Here is a 15809-nt window from a genome sequence, read left to right on the forward strand (position 1 = left end):
CTTGATGAGTTTTTTGAGTGGGTTTTAATACGGGTACTATTGGATGGGTGGAAACGGGTGACACTATGAAATGGGTTGGGGCGGGTTGGGTTGACGACATAGACGGGTTGGGACGGGTTGGGGCGCTATAGTAGTAGATCGGCACGTAAGTCGCATATCATCTTCCATCGTGACTTCGGGTTGGGGCGGATTGGGGCATTGGGCCGACAGAGTGGGTCGGGGCGGGTGGTAGTTAAGGCTCTTGAAATATGGATAGGGGCAGATTTGGGGTGGGTTCAACCCCATTAGCAGGCGTACTTAGTCTCCACCTTCCCCACGGGTCGCAGGCCAACCAACCAATCTCCCGTCTCGCTTCGCCGCGCTTTAAAGTCGAGAGATCTTTTTTTTTGTCCGCGTCCTCCTCCGCCCCTCGATCGCTGCTCCAGTGCTCCCCCCGCCACCGGCCGCTACTGCCGCCAGCGATGGATCGTGAAGAAGGTAAAGCAGCGCCAGCGCAGAGCCCACCGAATTTGGGAGCGATTCTGGCTAACCTGGGGCCTGGTTGCCATTGGTGTGCAGTGACTGAATTCCTGGGGCAGGTGCCCCTCCTGCAGTGCCTCCCGGGCTCCTCCATCCGCAGGATCGCCGAGGTCGTCCAGATCAAGCGCTACGGTACGTACCTTGCGTGGCCGCGACCGCGACCGCGACCGCTGCTGGTTGTTGGCCTGCTGGATTGATTCATAGTCTATTTTTCATCAAAGGTGAATTGACGGCGGATTTTGGTTCCATTGGGGTTACTCTGTGTTGTCGAAACTTGATGTGCTCTCCAATTGCGTACCTAATATTCTGCACAGCTCACAGTATTTGCGATTGTTTCATGTTGGGTCTAGTAGACTACTGCCAAATTCAAGTTTCAGAAAACAAGCAAATGCGAACGTAGCTCTGCGAGAAACAGGATAATGGTTTTTTATTCACGTGCTAACTGTGTTGACCACTTGACCCTTGGTGCCTGTTCAGTCTAGCCCCATTCTAGGAGGCTCTGTCGTTTAATATTTTGTGGACAATAAATTTGGTGTGGCTTCAAGGTGAGTTATGTTTTCTTTCTCTGCCTTGCCGGACCGGCTGACTATGTCGCCCGTGAAGGTGAACCTGTAGATGGCCTTTACATCATATTGGATGGTCAGGTAAAAATTTATTCAAATTATTGCTTTTGTTGGTTCTATGAGTACACATACAATTTAGATGGCGTATAAACTGTCGATCAGTAAGCTAAAGAGGTATATGCCCTAAATGTTTCCGGTAATACCTATGCGATTCATGGTCTCCATCCATTTTCAGCATTGATGCTTCATTGAATCTGCACTTCAAGTTTTCATAGGAATACTTTTGTGCTTCATTATTGTCAACCATCTTCAGAATTGATGATTATTTGATTATCATGCAGTATCAGGGAAAGGGCCCCCCACAAGGGGAAATTGTATCAGTAGCATTGTAATCAATTCAAATATGTGGATCATATCATTTTGACCTAACTTTTCTTTCTAAGTTAATTCCTAGTAGACTGTAGAAGAACTATCACTTATCAATGTTTTATAACATATAATTTGTAGTGTTGTTTGGCTCAAGACTCACACTGAGTTCCATCATTTCAGAGTATTGTATGGTCCTATTCCTTTGTAGCTTTATTTCCTTCCCTAACTGTATTAAACTATCTTGTTGCTGTTTCCATGCCTTTCACTCAGTTATTTTGCTTCCATATTTGTTATCTCCAAGAAAGTGTTCTGAAATTACATGTACATTTGCTATTTACCATAATGGGAGAGGGGGAAGAGATTGACGTTATTATCAGCGGATTACTTTTTGATACTTGAATGAAATTCTCTGTCTTGAAGGCTGAAGTTTGTGCATTTGCGAACGCAGATCAAGCAAACCGCCCAGACTATGTGTTAAATAAGTATGACTACTTTGGTTACGGTAAGCTCTTTCCTATTATGATCTTTTTTATTTTTATAATCTAGTTCAAATGCATTATGTATGAAAAAGATATAAAGCAGTTATATTGTACCTATGTTATTTCGTTCTTTAATTGTTTGCATTATTTTGTAGGAACAAATAGTTCCGATCATCAAGTTAATATTGTAGCACTATCAAAGGTCATTATTTCTGACATCTCCACTTTTGGTTTGTCATTTGTTGTAGGATTATTTTGCCAGGGATACTTGACTAATGGCATTTCCAAATGTGTGTAACAATATTTAGCTTATTGTTTTCATCTATTGCAGCTGACCTGCTTCATATTGCCCAATCAATTTGGATATTTGTTACAACCAAAAACAATTTGGAACACAGAGGAGACACCTGAACATTCTTTGCTGGAACAAATTTTGCATTTAGAACCACTAGAGGTAAGTGTAAGGCAGTGTCTATGATGTTTTCATTCTGTTATTATGTGTGTATAGTTTGATCACTATACTTGAATTATTACTTGCATATCTTACGGGCTAAAACATATGTACTATCAGATGCAAAACCTCAATTTTTTTTCACTCTTTTACCACCTCCTGTGTGCACCAAAAGGATTTAAGAGAGACAGTGGGATCATAGTGTTCCCATTTGAAGGCTAACCAAGTTTTGAAATCATCACGTGCTTTGATATGCATTGCCTGAAAGAAACAAATGGGAGAGGAGATTCTTACAGATTTGCATGGTTGCATTTCCTCATTTACAAGTTAAGAGGGTGAACTTGATAAATGTAGTGTCAATGTGTCATAATATTTTTCAGCGAAGTCCCTTGCCTTGCTTACCACAATTATTATCCCTGTTTTTCTAGGTCGATATCGTCCGTGGGTTTACATTGCCAGAAGCTCCAATTTTTAGGAAAGTTTTTGGAGGACAATTGATCGGACAGGCACTTTTTCTATCACCCTCTCTTACTTCTGCAATCTAGATTGTTTTGAAACATATTTATTTGACCACTTCCTTTCCCTTGTCTGAATTCTTATTCAACCTTTTATGTTACAGCAGAAATTTGTGAATCATTAAATCAATAGCAAGACGTAAACATCTTTAGACATACTTCCTCTACTTCCGATAAACTTGTGGTCTGCATGTAAGAACATATCCATAATTCAGCAGCATACAGTGGGTGGTATTGTCAGTGTCAACTTTCTTCCAGACATTCCATTCTGCCTTATTTCACTACTCCTGTTTTTATCATATGACTTTCTTGCATGATTTATTCACTTGATAGGCATGTCAAATATGTAGCTAAGCACAAATATGTTGCTAAGCACCTCTGGGTGACAATAGACTATAGAAATTTTACCTCTTATAGATGTCTTTTGAATACATGTAGCTATTAGTTTGAATTCAGAATAAGTTCCTTTCGAATTCAGTTATGCAGCTCCCTTGCTGCTGATCCTTGGTATCTTTTGGACAAATGTCTTTCTGTCTCCTACTGTTCACTCTGATTCATTTCAGTAAAAACTCGGGATCCTTGTAAAAGATTTTAAGCATGTCTTACGCTTCTCTTTTTGGTCCCATGCAGGCACTAGCAGCTGCATCCAAAACTGTTGATTGTCTTAAAATGGTGCATAGTTTGCATGCAATTTTTCTTGTTGCTGGAGATATTAACAGTAAGGCTCTCGAAGCCTATGTGATCTCTTGCTATCTGGCCGACTAAATGTTATCTGAGAACCACTTTAAGTTCATAAAGATTAACAAGCAGAAACTTTAGCTGGGCTCATCTGGGGATTCAATTTATTATCCTTATTTATGATCAATTGAATAACAGTCAGTATATTTAATTCTTGCATCTTCTCCATATAAGTGGTAGTAAGCGTGGGATCAGGTGCACTTTCCTTTAAAATAGCAAAGAAGTTTGATGCTCATGGCTGTCCTTGATTTGTCCTGCGTTGTAGTGCCAATAATATATCAAGTTCATCGGGCGTGTGATGGATCCAGCTTTGCAACCAGAAAAGTGGAGGCAAAGCAGAAAGGCCTAGTTATATTCACTTTGATTGCTTCTTTCCAGGTGATTATCTTTCTGGCTATTATTCTTTGTAAATGATAATATAGGAAACTTAAGTGGGCAGATTAAGTAACTTATATCAAAATCAACCTTATCTCAGTAGCTACCAAACAATATCATTCTTAGTCTCGAATTTGATTAGTACATTTATTTTGGTCCATGGATAATTTTTTTTGTGGTGCAACTGCAAGAAATTATACTGCTACTTTGAGATTTTTAATAGCAAAGGCCAACCTTATGAAATCTATCAGTGTGAATTTGTCTATCTGTTTAATTGATTTTGGCTAACCTCATTGCAGAAGGAAGAAATAGGCTTCGAGCATCAGGCTGCAATCATGCCTGATGTTCCTCCTCCAGAACAGGCAAGGATTTCTCTCTTTTCTTCCATTTTGGTATATATGGAAGAAAGAACAGACTACTAATAAGCAATCAAATGCAGCTCCTTAATCTGGAGGAGATACGAGAAAGACGCCTTACTGACCCGCGCATCCCAGTGTAATTTTTCTGACTTCGTATCAAATTCTTTTGATACTTTTCTAAATTAACATTGCTCTCAGGTTATTCACCATTTTAGTCATCAAAACCATAGCCTTCAGGATTTACTTTGTGCCATTGAAAATGTGTATGATTGTTGATAAGCATAATTTTTATAGTGGGTCTACCTTTCTGTCTCTTTCTAAGCGAGTTTCAATGTTGTTCATCTATTTATCAGTTGATGCATGGAGGATTTTTGACTGTATAGTCATCTACAGGCAATATAGGAACTCGGTAGCTAAAAATAAGTTCAGACCTTGGCCCATAGAAATGAGATTCTGTGAAGATTCAGTGTCTCAACATAAACCCATACAAATGAGATGTGGAGGTTCAGCGTCTCAACATAAACCAAGGTACACAGCATCTTTCCCTCAGTGCAGCCATTCATATTTCAGTTTGTGTTTATTTCATCTTGGCCTGATTTAGGCAAGTTTGGCCTCAAATATTGATAACCGTTTATCAATATTTGATAACCGTACAAGATCTCCCTCAGTGCAACTACTGGTTTAGAGCTCGAGGAAAGCTTTCATATGATCAAGCTCTACATAGGTTTGTGATTTGATAACCGTACACCATCTGTCATTGTTTACATACTTGTGCATAATGTTATTCTGCAATATTGCAGATGTGTTGTGGCATATGCTTCGGATCTACTTTATTCTGGTGTCAGCCTGAATCCTCACCGGGAGAAGGATTTGAACACATACTCAGTCAGTTGATCACTCGTGCGTTTTCTATTTAGTACAGTGATTCCGATCCTCACTTCAGCAATTTTTTGTTTGTTCTTACCACTGCCTATCACTGTTCTGCAGGATCTGGTTCCACAAGCCTGTGAAGGCTGATGACTGGTTGCTGTACGTGGTAAGCAATTGTCCCATGTGATACAGATACAAAGTAACATGTCTATGTGAGATACTGAGGTTCATGTTGCTTCCTATGAGAACAGATCGAGAGCCCATCGGCGCATGGTGGCCGGGGTTTTGTTACCGGACGCATGTTCAACAGGCAAGGAGAGGTATGCACTCATTGCTTCAGAGCTCTATACTCTTGCTTGTGCACAAATTGTTGGGACCCAAATAATTAATAATGTTCTCTGCTCGAATGCTCAGCTTATCATGTCGTTGACCCAAGAGGCGCTGATTAGGAGGGAGAAGACACTAGGACCAAACCCAAGGCCAAAGCTTTGATAGGAGTACACGAGTCTGTAGTAGGCTCTCTTTCAATTTGGTTTAGATACTTACGAATTCATACCACGAAATAAGGCAGTATATAAGGAAAAAAGAGATACCAATTTTCATGAGCTGGATATCTGTTGCTTGAAGTGTGGACAGGCCTAGTTGAATATGGATGAGAGCTGGGAAAATAAAGTCACTTTGCATCTCTTCAGTTGTTGTAACTCACTTCGATAGCAGTGGCATTACTCAGCTTCGCCTTCCAGATTTGGTGTTTGCACCTTTCCATAGTCTAATGCGTGGTTACATCTCAAGTTCTGATATGAAGGGAAGGAGCATTGGTTGTGCCAGTCACAGTTGCAAGCATAAACATCTCTTTTTATGTCCTGAGCTTCTCATCCATCGGATGCGCGACACATGTTGCAAGAGACGAACATTGCTATTGCAATTATTATTTCTTTATATTTCGTAGTGGATGTTGCACGAAAAATGGTGCTAGCCTAAGAAGTGTGGGGGGGGGGGGGGGGGGGCTCATTTGCTCATTCTTCCTTCTTCCTCTTCTCCTTCCTCAATCTCTTCTTCCTTTCTATTTTCTTCAAACACTGCTTCGTCCATGGCTAAAGAACATGGAAGGCTTAGGAGGGGGTCCATTAGCTTCACACCTATAGGGGAATTAGAGCCCCCTAGGCCCTCTAAAGATGGATCGTTCGATAAAAACATTTTGATCGGACGTCCGGATGAGAGTAATTATGGTTTGTATCAAGAAAGCTTTCACCCTCTTAGTTATGTCGTGGTGCTGCTAACCACAGTCGGGTGGCGGAAGGCACCCGCCCTAGCCCAGAGGGTGTGTACTCGGGGGTTAGCTAGTCTTAGATCAATCTCACTCAAGAACACGATGAACACGGCAGGATTTAGAGTGGTTCGGACCGCCAGAGCGTAATACCCTACGTCCACTGTGTGTTGTATTGCCTTCCCACGAGAGTGAGAAGGTTGCGAGAGCTTGAGTCTGTTCGGATATCCCCGTGCACAGCGAGCGCCTCCCCTTTATATCTCAAGGGGGCGCGTACACAGCTGTTGGGTCCCCGACAGGTGGGCCCAACATTGTAGTATAAAATAACGTACTGTTCATAAATTATGGCGTCGCAGGCAAAGGAGATCTCTCTCTTGGATTCCCTCGCCTGCTCCCGGAGCCCTTCGTCCATCATGTCCTGGCGTTGTCTTGTCAGGACGGGGCCTGTCGTAGCTAGTGGCATCGCCCGCCACGTTGCTTAAGCGGGTGGTGTAGCTTGCGACGTAGGCGGCATGATGGAAAAATGTCGTGCTGTCGTATCCATTTAATGCTGCAGGCGGGCTCTGCGCGGGTGCGGCACAGGCGGCTGCACTGTGCTCCTTGGTAATACGCGGTGCTCAGCGAGGCCTGACAAAGGCTGTCTCGCGTACCGCGGCGGCAGAGCACGCCTTGTCCACCGCATTAAATGCGGTGGGTGGGCGAGTCTCCCTGCGGAAGACTCGCGCATGATCCCGCGCCTCTGGGACACGTGGCGGCTCCAGATCCCTACACGGTGAGGGGAGTCCGGACGGGCGCAGGAGGTCCCGGACCCCTATGGGGGTCCGAGGCCCCGGCGGTCAGCTCGGAGCTTCCCTTCCTTAGAGACACGTGGCGTCTCCGGACCCATCCTCAGGCGGGGAACGGTCCGGGGCCGTTGGCCTGGTGAGGGAAATGCCTGGCCCGTGGGACCTGGCTACTCCGTCTTTCCCGCGCAGTTACGGATAACTACGCGGGTCCTGCCTTGCCGCAGTAAGAGTGGGTATCCCTGCTGCAGGGTACCGACAGTGGCCCCCGGGCCCACCTTGGGGGAGGTATGAACTCACAGGTGGGGCCACTTATGCGATTTGGCTCTGTATAGCTTGAAGCTCCTTTCTGCAGGGGTCTTGACCGGCTTTGACTACCCGTCGGGTTGGTTGCTGCCTCATCACATCACAACGGCTTCCTGACTATGGGCCCCACGAACAGTGGCTCACCTAGTCACGTGCGCGACGTTTGGCATTGTTGCGGCCGGAGTAAACGGATCATTTACCACCGGCGCAGCTCCCGAAAAGCTCGGCCACGCCTGCGATTAATGTGCGCACGTCAGCTCAGCTTCTGCCTTGCTTCACGCGCGCGGGCGACGGTTCGGATCCCGCCTTTTCACACCTCTGTTGGTTACCCGCTCGTCCTGCCAGGTGGGCCTGGGCCCCCACGTCATGGACTGGGCGGTTAACTCCAGGCGCGGGCGTCGCTTGAGTTTCGGCGACGGTTCCGGGGCGCGCCGGTTGAGTCAGGCTTTATAACGGGGCGTACCACATTCCGCGGTTGCTTTCCCGCATTCGTCTTCTTCCTCCAGCGTTTGCGCCCCTTTGCCTTCGAGCTTTCCTCGCCCTTCTCTCCCCTACACAGGCTCCCTTCTCACTCCACCAAGAGATGGCATCCCTTGTTCATCCCCGCCGCTTCCAGACCGAGGGAGAGTTGAACACAGTGCGCCGCCTGCTTGGGTGGAGTGCTCAGGAGACCGGCTGGGGGGTGCGAGCAGGCTCGGTTCCCCTTGGCAACCTCCGCGCCGGGGAGTTCGTGCTATTCACCTCGCACGTCTCCGCCGGCGTGGGACTGCCGATTTCTTCATTCCTGCTGCTGCTGCTGGAAGACTTCGGCCTCCAGCTTCAGCATCTGACGCCCCATTCCCTCCTCCTGACGTCCATCTTCATGCACTTATGCGAGATGTTCGTGGGAGTGCGTCCCTGCGTCATCCTCTTCCGCTACTTCTTCATCCTGGTGAGGTCCGGAAGGAGCAAGGACGAAGTGGGAGGGTACTACTTCCAGATAAGGAGCGACCTGCCGACTCCTTACATTCCCGGTCTTGCTGGCGGAAGGTGGGAGGAGTGGCACAGGGATTGGGTGATCGCCACCACCGAAGCTAACGAGCGCCTCGCCCTGCCGACTGGGGGCCCGCCTCCAACAAAGCATCCTGGAGGGCCAAGCCGTCGCTGCAGCCGGAGTTCGACTCCGTGCTGGACAAGATCAGGTCGCTGGCGGAGAGCGGCCTCACCTCATGGCACGTGCTCGGAGACTTCGTGAAGCGCCGGATCGCCCCCCTGAAGCAGCGGCCGCGACCGGCATGGAGCTTCACCGGCCTCAACGATTGCAGCAGGACCCACCGCGGGGAGGGAAGTGACCTGACCCAGGAGGCCTTGGAGGTCCTGGTGCGGAACGTGACGGGAGACACCTTCATCTCGGAGAACCTGATCCTCCCGCAGAGCATAGTCCCCCTCTGCGAGGACCCGGCGAGGGCGGCGGTGCTGGCTACCCTGCCAACCCTGGACGACGGGGGACCGGCCCCACGGCAGACCGGAGGTGACCCGAACCGTGGGCTCCGGATCCCTGGCACGTCCGGGGATCAGGCTACACTGAGCGCTGCGGGGTCCGGTGCCACCACGAAGGGGAAGCAGGCCGCGGCTAGTAGTGCGGCCGCGACCGGCTCCAGCCGAGCACAGAGCAGCCCCGGTGCGTCGTCGGGAGACGCAGGCCGGCGGAGGCTACTCCGGGGCGACGGGACCCTGGTCTCGGAGCCCGCCGCGAAGCGCCAGAGGTCTTCTGAGGGCGCAGGCCAGGGTAGCTCCCGGGCTGCCGGCCCCCACGGGTCCTCTGGCGCAACTGGACCACCACCATCGCCGCCGAGGAATTCTTCCCGCCGGCAGCAAGAGCAGCAGCAGCAGGAGCAGCCGCAAGAGCAGCGGCAGCAGGCACGCGGGCGGCATCAGCAGCAACATGTGCGACCCCGGGTTGCGCCCATGCCGTAGCCACAGGGACAGCAGTAGCGGGTGCAAGCCCGGGTTGTGCCTGCATCGCAGCTGCAGGGGCAGCAGCAACAACAGCAGCAGCCGCAAGAGAAGAGGCCCGGGCTCCGGGGACGCTGGGTACCCGGTACTTCTGGGTTAGTGTCATTCTACTCTCCTCCCTCGCGTCGGTGCTCTATTTTTTTGTTTTTTGAAGGCTTTTCTGCTTTGCTACCAGGGCTTCCCGCCCCAGCGGTTCTTCTACCATCGCTAGTACATCGGCAGGTGCCCAGGCGACGGCGGCCTTGGCGTCGACAGCGACGGCGACAGCAGGTGCGGGACCCTCAGGTACGGCGACCTGTGCTAGCCCCGTGGTGCGTGACGTGATGCTGACTGGCGTGTCATTTTTAGACTCTGCAGTGCTCAGCGCGGCGGCGGCGGCGGTGCCGCCGGTGCTGGGTGCAGCCGCGCCCGACGCGGCGACGGTGGAGGCGCCGAAACTGAACGCAGCCGCACCCGACACAACGGCGGCGGAAACGCCGGTGCTGGGTGCAGCCGCACCCGATGCCGTGGTGGCTGAAAAGCCGGCTCTGGACGCCGCGGCCCCCGACGCTGCAGCGGCGGAGGCGCCAGTGCTGGGCGCAGCCGCACCCGACACGGTGGTGGAGGTGCCGGTGTAGGGCGCAGCCGCACCTGACGTATCGGTGGCGGGGGCGCCGGTACTAGGCACAGCCGCACCCGACGCGGCGGCCGCAACCGCACCCGACGCGGCCGCGTCCGCCACGGCAGCAGCAGGGCCACCGGAGCTGGGTTCGGCCGCGCCCGACTCGGCGGCAGCGGGGGCGCCGGAGCTGGGCTCGGCCGCGCTCGACTCGGCGGCAGCGGGGGCACCCGAGCTGGGCACAGCCGCACCCGACGCGGTGGCAGTGGAGGTGCCGGAGACAGGTGCCGCAGCGGAAGCCCCTACCTCCAGCTCCGGTCCTGTTGCAGAGGAGGAGTTGGAGGTAGTCTTTGGCAGGCGGCTCCTGCAGCTTCAACTCCCGGAGGAGGATGCGACTCCGCTCCCTCAGGTGCTGTTGCAAGTTCGGCGGTCGATCGAGGAGGCAACCTCCTCCGCCGAGGCGGCCTTCCGGCGAGAGTGGCCTGCTCTGGAGAGTGAGCGTCAGTGCCTCTCCGACTGGCACACCCGCCTGGAAGCGCACACGAAGGCTGAAGCCTCCCGCGCCGCGGAAACTCGGTCAAAGCTCAAGGCGGACCAAGAGGCCTACCGAGCCAACCTTAGGAAGGTGTTTGACCGAGAGTTCACGGTGTCAAACCGAGAGAAATCCTTGGCGCAGCGGGAGCGGGACTTCACCCTGGAGGTTGTTGGCTTCGCTGCTCAGCGGTCCGACCTCGAGGCTCACCTCGCAGCCCAACAGTCCGAGCTGGAGACTCGCAGCGAGGACCTCGAGGTCCAGAGGCAGGAGCTTGACGTCTTCTCTGCGACCCTGCAGGGATGGCGTGAACAACTACAGGAGAGAGCCCGCCAGCTGACTGCCGACGAGGCGGATTTGGAGGAGGACCGGAAGTCCCTCGCCAAGCGGGAGGCTCACGCCACCGGCATAGAGAAGGAACTTGGGCGTCAGCGGGACTCCCTCAAGAAGCTGAAAGAGTGGTCGGAGAAGAGGAAGGCCGAGCTCGAGGAGAGGTCCCGCGAGCTCGAGAAGAGGTCCCGCGAGGTGGAGGAGAGGTCTCGCGAGGTAGAGGTAGCCAAGGCGGCTCTGGACACCCGGGTGCAGGAGGCGGTCCGGGAGGCGGTCCGGAAGCACCAGGAGGACCAGCGCGCGGGAGCCCAGCGGATTGCTGACTGGGCGGCTGAAGAGAGCTTAGCACTGGTGCCATTTGGAATGAGCCCAATCCAGGTGGCGGAGCCGCCAGCTTCGATAGCTGACGCCCTTCCAGTGTTGAGTTCTGTTTCAGATAGACTCCATCACCTGGAGCCGGTCCTTGCTGGTCAGCTCGAAGCCGAGGGTCGCGAGCTGATCCGGATGGTGGCGGAGCACATCCTGACCTGCCTCCGGAGCCACGACCCGGCCATCTCGCTGGCGCCCGTGGTCAATGGCCCTGTAGCAGAGACGGAGGCCGCCGCTCGGGACAGCGTGCGGGAGGTCGTTGACTTCGTCGCCGCCTACTTCAAGCGGGAGCCTGCAGACCCTTAAGCTGGGGATTGTATCTTTTGCATTATGCAACAAACATTGTATTAGTTGAAATTTTTGAAATTGAAGAACTTCAACTTAGCTGTTTGTCTATTTGTTGATTTGCGGTATGCAGCACCCCGGCGCCTTGGCCCCCTGGCGGATAGGTTCAGTTGTTTGGACCTGTCTGCCACGCGAGCCGTAGAAGATACTCCGGATCTCCTTAGGCATTGGTGCCGCATAGTTTGTAAGACGAGCAAGCGCCATGTTCCCTGTGTAGCATACGGAGCTACAGAAAGAAGAATCAAATTCGCTTACACAGTAGCAATGATACTGCAACTTAGCTATTTGACGCATGCAGAATCCATTCATGTCGTCTGGAACAAAGCGGATGCCCCGGGCCCCCTGGGAGATAGACTCAGTTGCTATGAGTCTATCTACCATCGAGACTGGCTCTTATCCTGCATGAAAGCTTTGAAGCAGATACTCGGACCCCTGGTAGGTAGGCTCAATGGTTTGAGACTGACTACCACTAATCAGGTCTTAACCTGTGTACCACTTCAAAGTTATAGCTTAGTAGCAGACCCGCGGGGCTCATTCCTGACCAATCCCAGGCTGGTACCAGGTCCAGGACTCTAGATGCGCAGGTCCGGGTAGCTCAGTGCTTGTTACAGAGTGGTGGAGTGCGTAGGCTTAGGGTACGGAACCAGGCTAAGGCGCTACACAGGGCTCCGGACCGCTCCAGGAAACAGCACGATCTTTCCGGACCTGGCTTCATCGTCCCAGACCCTTCGCAGTAGTGGGTGAGGTCACTTTGCTGTACTCGATCCTTTGAGATATAGAGCTGGACATGCCGTTTTGGACTTAGGAAGCCAACTCTTGAGCTGGAACGAGGTCTGGACCCCTAATTACCCGGCTCCAGGTACTAGAGGACTTGTTACAGGGTGGTGGAGTGTGTAAGCTTTTGGGTACGGAACCAGCTAAGCGGCTACACAGGACTCCGGACCACCCCAGGAAACAAGCTCTCGCTCTCCAGAGTAGGTCGCTAGGGGTCCGGACCCCTCTCCAGCGGCAAGAGGGCCCGGATCTGCACGGCAGTCCAGCAGCTCAATGCAGATCTTAGTTGTAGCAACAAGAGTAGAGGTCCCCGCGGGGTTTAGAAAAGCAAAATCCCCGAGAAACGAAATGCGTAATTTAACCTTGACACAGACAGAACTAGGAGAAAATCTTTCCTTTGCAATCTTGATGTTCATGGCTTGCGCGATGGATGCCAGAGGCCGGGTTTACGAGGTCGGACCTCTACCGCTCTGAGCCGCGCGTTAGCCGACGGTGCGATGGATGCCAGAGGTCGGGTTTACGAGGGTGGCCCCCAACCGCTCTGGGCCGCACGCTAACTCTATCTTATTACAAAGGAAAAGTTATTTCCCTGCTCTGCCTAGGTGTAAAACTTACGCAGATGCTCTATGTTCCATGGGTTGGGCAGTGGTACTCCATCTTCTGTGGCGAGGCGAACGCATCCGGACCGGCATACATCTATAACCTTGAAGGGGCCCTCCCAGCTGGGGGAGAGTTTGTGGAGCCCTGCTCGGTTCAGGATCCGTCTGAGGACAAGGTCGCCAGCCCGGAGCTCCCTACTGTGCACGAACCGTTGATGATAGCGCCGGAGCGCCTGGTTGTAGCGTGCATTTCGGATTGCTGCTCGCCACCTTCGCTCGTCAACGAAGTCCACGTCGTCGCACCGCAGCTGTTCCTGCATGGATTCGTCAAAGGCCTAGACCCGTGGTGATCCCAGGTGAATTTCTGGGGGAAGGCATGCTTCAGCCCCGTAGACCAGGAAGAACGGAGTCTCCCCGGTGGCTCGGCTGGGTGTGGTCCGGTTGCCCCATAGTACACACGGAAGCTCGTCAACCCACTTGGCACCATGCTTCTTCAAGCAGTTGTAGGTGCGGGTCTTGAGTCCCCTGAGGATCTCTGCATTCGCTCTCTCAACCTGTCCATTGCTGCGGGGATGTGTTACGGACGCAAAGCATAGCTGGATGCCGATGTCCTCACAGTACTCTTGGAAGAGTCTGCTTTTGAATTGGGTCCCGTTGTCCGCGATGATGCGGTTTGGGACGCCAAATCTGCACACAATGGACCTGAGGAATGCGACTGCTGATTTCTTAGTGATATTCACCACAGGGGTAACTTCCGGCCACTTGGTGAACTTGTCGATGGCGACATAGAGGAACCGGTACCCACCGACAGCTCGGGGGAAAGGCCCCAGGATATCCACACCCCACACAGCGAATGGCCATGAGGGTGGAATCATCTGCAGAGCTTGAGCCGGGGTGTGTATTTGCTTTGCATGGAATTGGCATGCTTTGCAGGATTTTACCAGCTCAGCCGCATCCTGGAGTGCTGTTGGCCAGTAAAAGCCATGCCGGAAGGCCTTGCCAACAAGCGTGCGAGAGGAGGAATGACTTCCGCACTCGCCTCCATGGATCTCCGCGAGCAATTCGCGGCCCTCTCCCTGGGAAATGCACCGCATGAGGACACCGTTGGCGCCACGGCGGTAGAGATCCCCTTCTACCACCGCGTAACGTTTAGCCAATCGGACTATGCGCTCAGCGGACACATCGTCATCAGGGAGGATGTTATCTTTCAGGTAGTCCCGGATCTCGGAGATCCATGCATCGGGAGCTCCCAGAGTAGGTGGGGGTGGCTCTGTGAGGTCACCAGGTTCCTCAACAGAGCACACAGCCCAGGTCGGGCACCATAGGTGGAATGCTGCCGGGACCGCTGGCTTCGAGGTGCCAGCTTGATCCCCTTCACCCAGCTCGGCAATCTAGGCGGTAGGTTTCAGCAGCCGTCTTTCAAAGACACCCTCGGGCACAGGTGCCCAGGTAGATGCTCTCGCGGAGAGATCATCTGCTGCTGAGTTGTGCTCGCGGGGAACGTGTTGCAGTTCCAAGGCGTCGAAGTCCTTCTCGAGCTTCCTCACGTGTATGAGGTATGCCGCGAGCTGGGGATTGTTGCAGTTGCAATCCCCTTGGACCTGCTTGATGATTAGCTGGGAGTCCCCCTTCACCAAAAGCTGCCGGAACCCTAATGAGAGGGCTTGCGTCAGGCCAAAGATCAGAGCTTCGTACTCCGCCATGTTGTTGGTGGCCTTGAACTCAAGGTGCACCATGTACTTCAGCTGATCTCCGTTTGGGTCGATGAGGACCACACCAGCTCCGGCCCACTTCTCGCGGGCGGACCCGTCAAAGAAAAGTGTCCAGTGAGGCTCGGTGAAAACTGGTGTCCTGATTTCCGGCTCCGGGGGTCCAGCGTTGACGACTGGACCCCCGGAATTGCTTGGGGAAGGGGTCCATTCCGCTATGAAATCAGCCAGGATCTGGCTCTTGACTGCATGGCGTGGCTGGAAATCCAGTTGGAACTCTGCCAGCTCTGCTGCCCACTTGGCGATATTGCCTGTGGCGTTGGAGTTGTGCAGGATCGCTCTTAACGGGTAAGAGGTCACTACAACAACTCGGTGTGCTTGAAAGTAGTGGCGCAGTTTCCTGGACGCAATAAGTATTGCATAGATAAGCTTATGCGTCTCAAGATACCTGGCCTTTGCCTCGTGGAGGACTTCGTTGACGTAGTAGACTGGCTTTTGGACGGTCCGGACCCTAGTTACCGGGTCCGGCTCGCCCTTGTCCACCACATCAGGCCTTTGGGCCCCCAGCGGTTCTGGGTTCCCACTAGGACGAGGCTCCTCCGGACCCGCTTGTGCGGGGTCCGGACCTTCAAGCTGGGGTGAGGCTGACGGGCCCCCGTGTCCGGGGTCCAGCTCACCATCCTTGGCCAGGAGGACCTTGGTGTTCCCCTGGCGAGCTTGCTCCGTCCTTTCGGCAACCAGCACCATGCTGACCGCCTCCGCGGACGCAGCAAGATACAGAAACAACGGCTCACCGGGTTCTGGAGCCACCAATACTGGCAGCGAGGTGAGGTGCTGCTTCAGCTCCTGGAAGGCCTGTTCAGCCTCTTCGGTCCAAGAAAATGGACCGGACCTCCTCAATAGCTTGAAGAAGGGAAGGGCCCTCTCGGCCAGCCTCGATATGAAGCGGCTAAGAGCAGCGAGAG

At 52.6% G+C, this 15809-nt stretch overlaps 1 pseudogene; it reads left to right on the forward strand.

Moving 5' to 3' along the window:
• Positions 1-302: 302 nt before the first annotated feature.
• On the forward strand, positions 303-5980 carry LOC120681454 (annotated as a pseudogene).
• Positions 5981-15809: the final 9829 nt, after the last annotated feature.

Source organism: Panicum virgatum, chromosome 7N (assembly GCF_016808335.1).
Source record: "Panicum virgatum strain AP13 chromosome 7N, P.virgatum_v5, whole genome shotgun sequence".
In the NCBI taxonomy this organism is placed as follows: Eukaryota; Viridiplantae; Streptophyta; class Magnoliopsida; order Poales; family Poaceae; genus Panicum; species Panicum virgatum.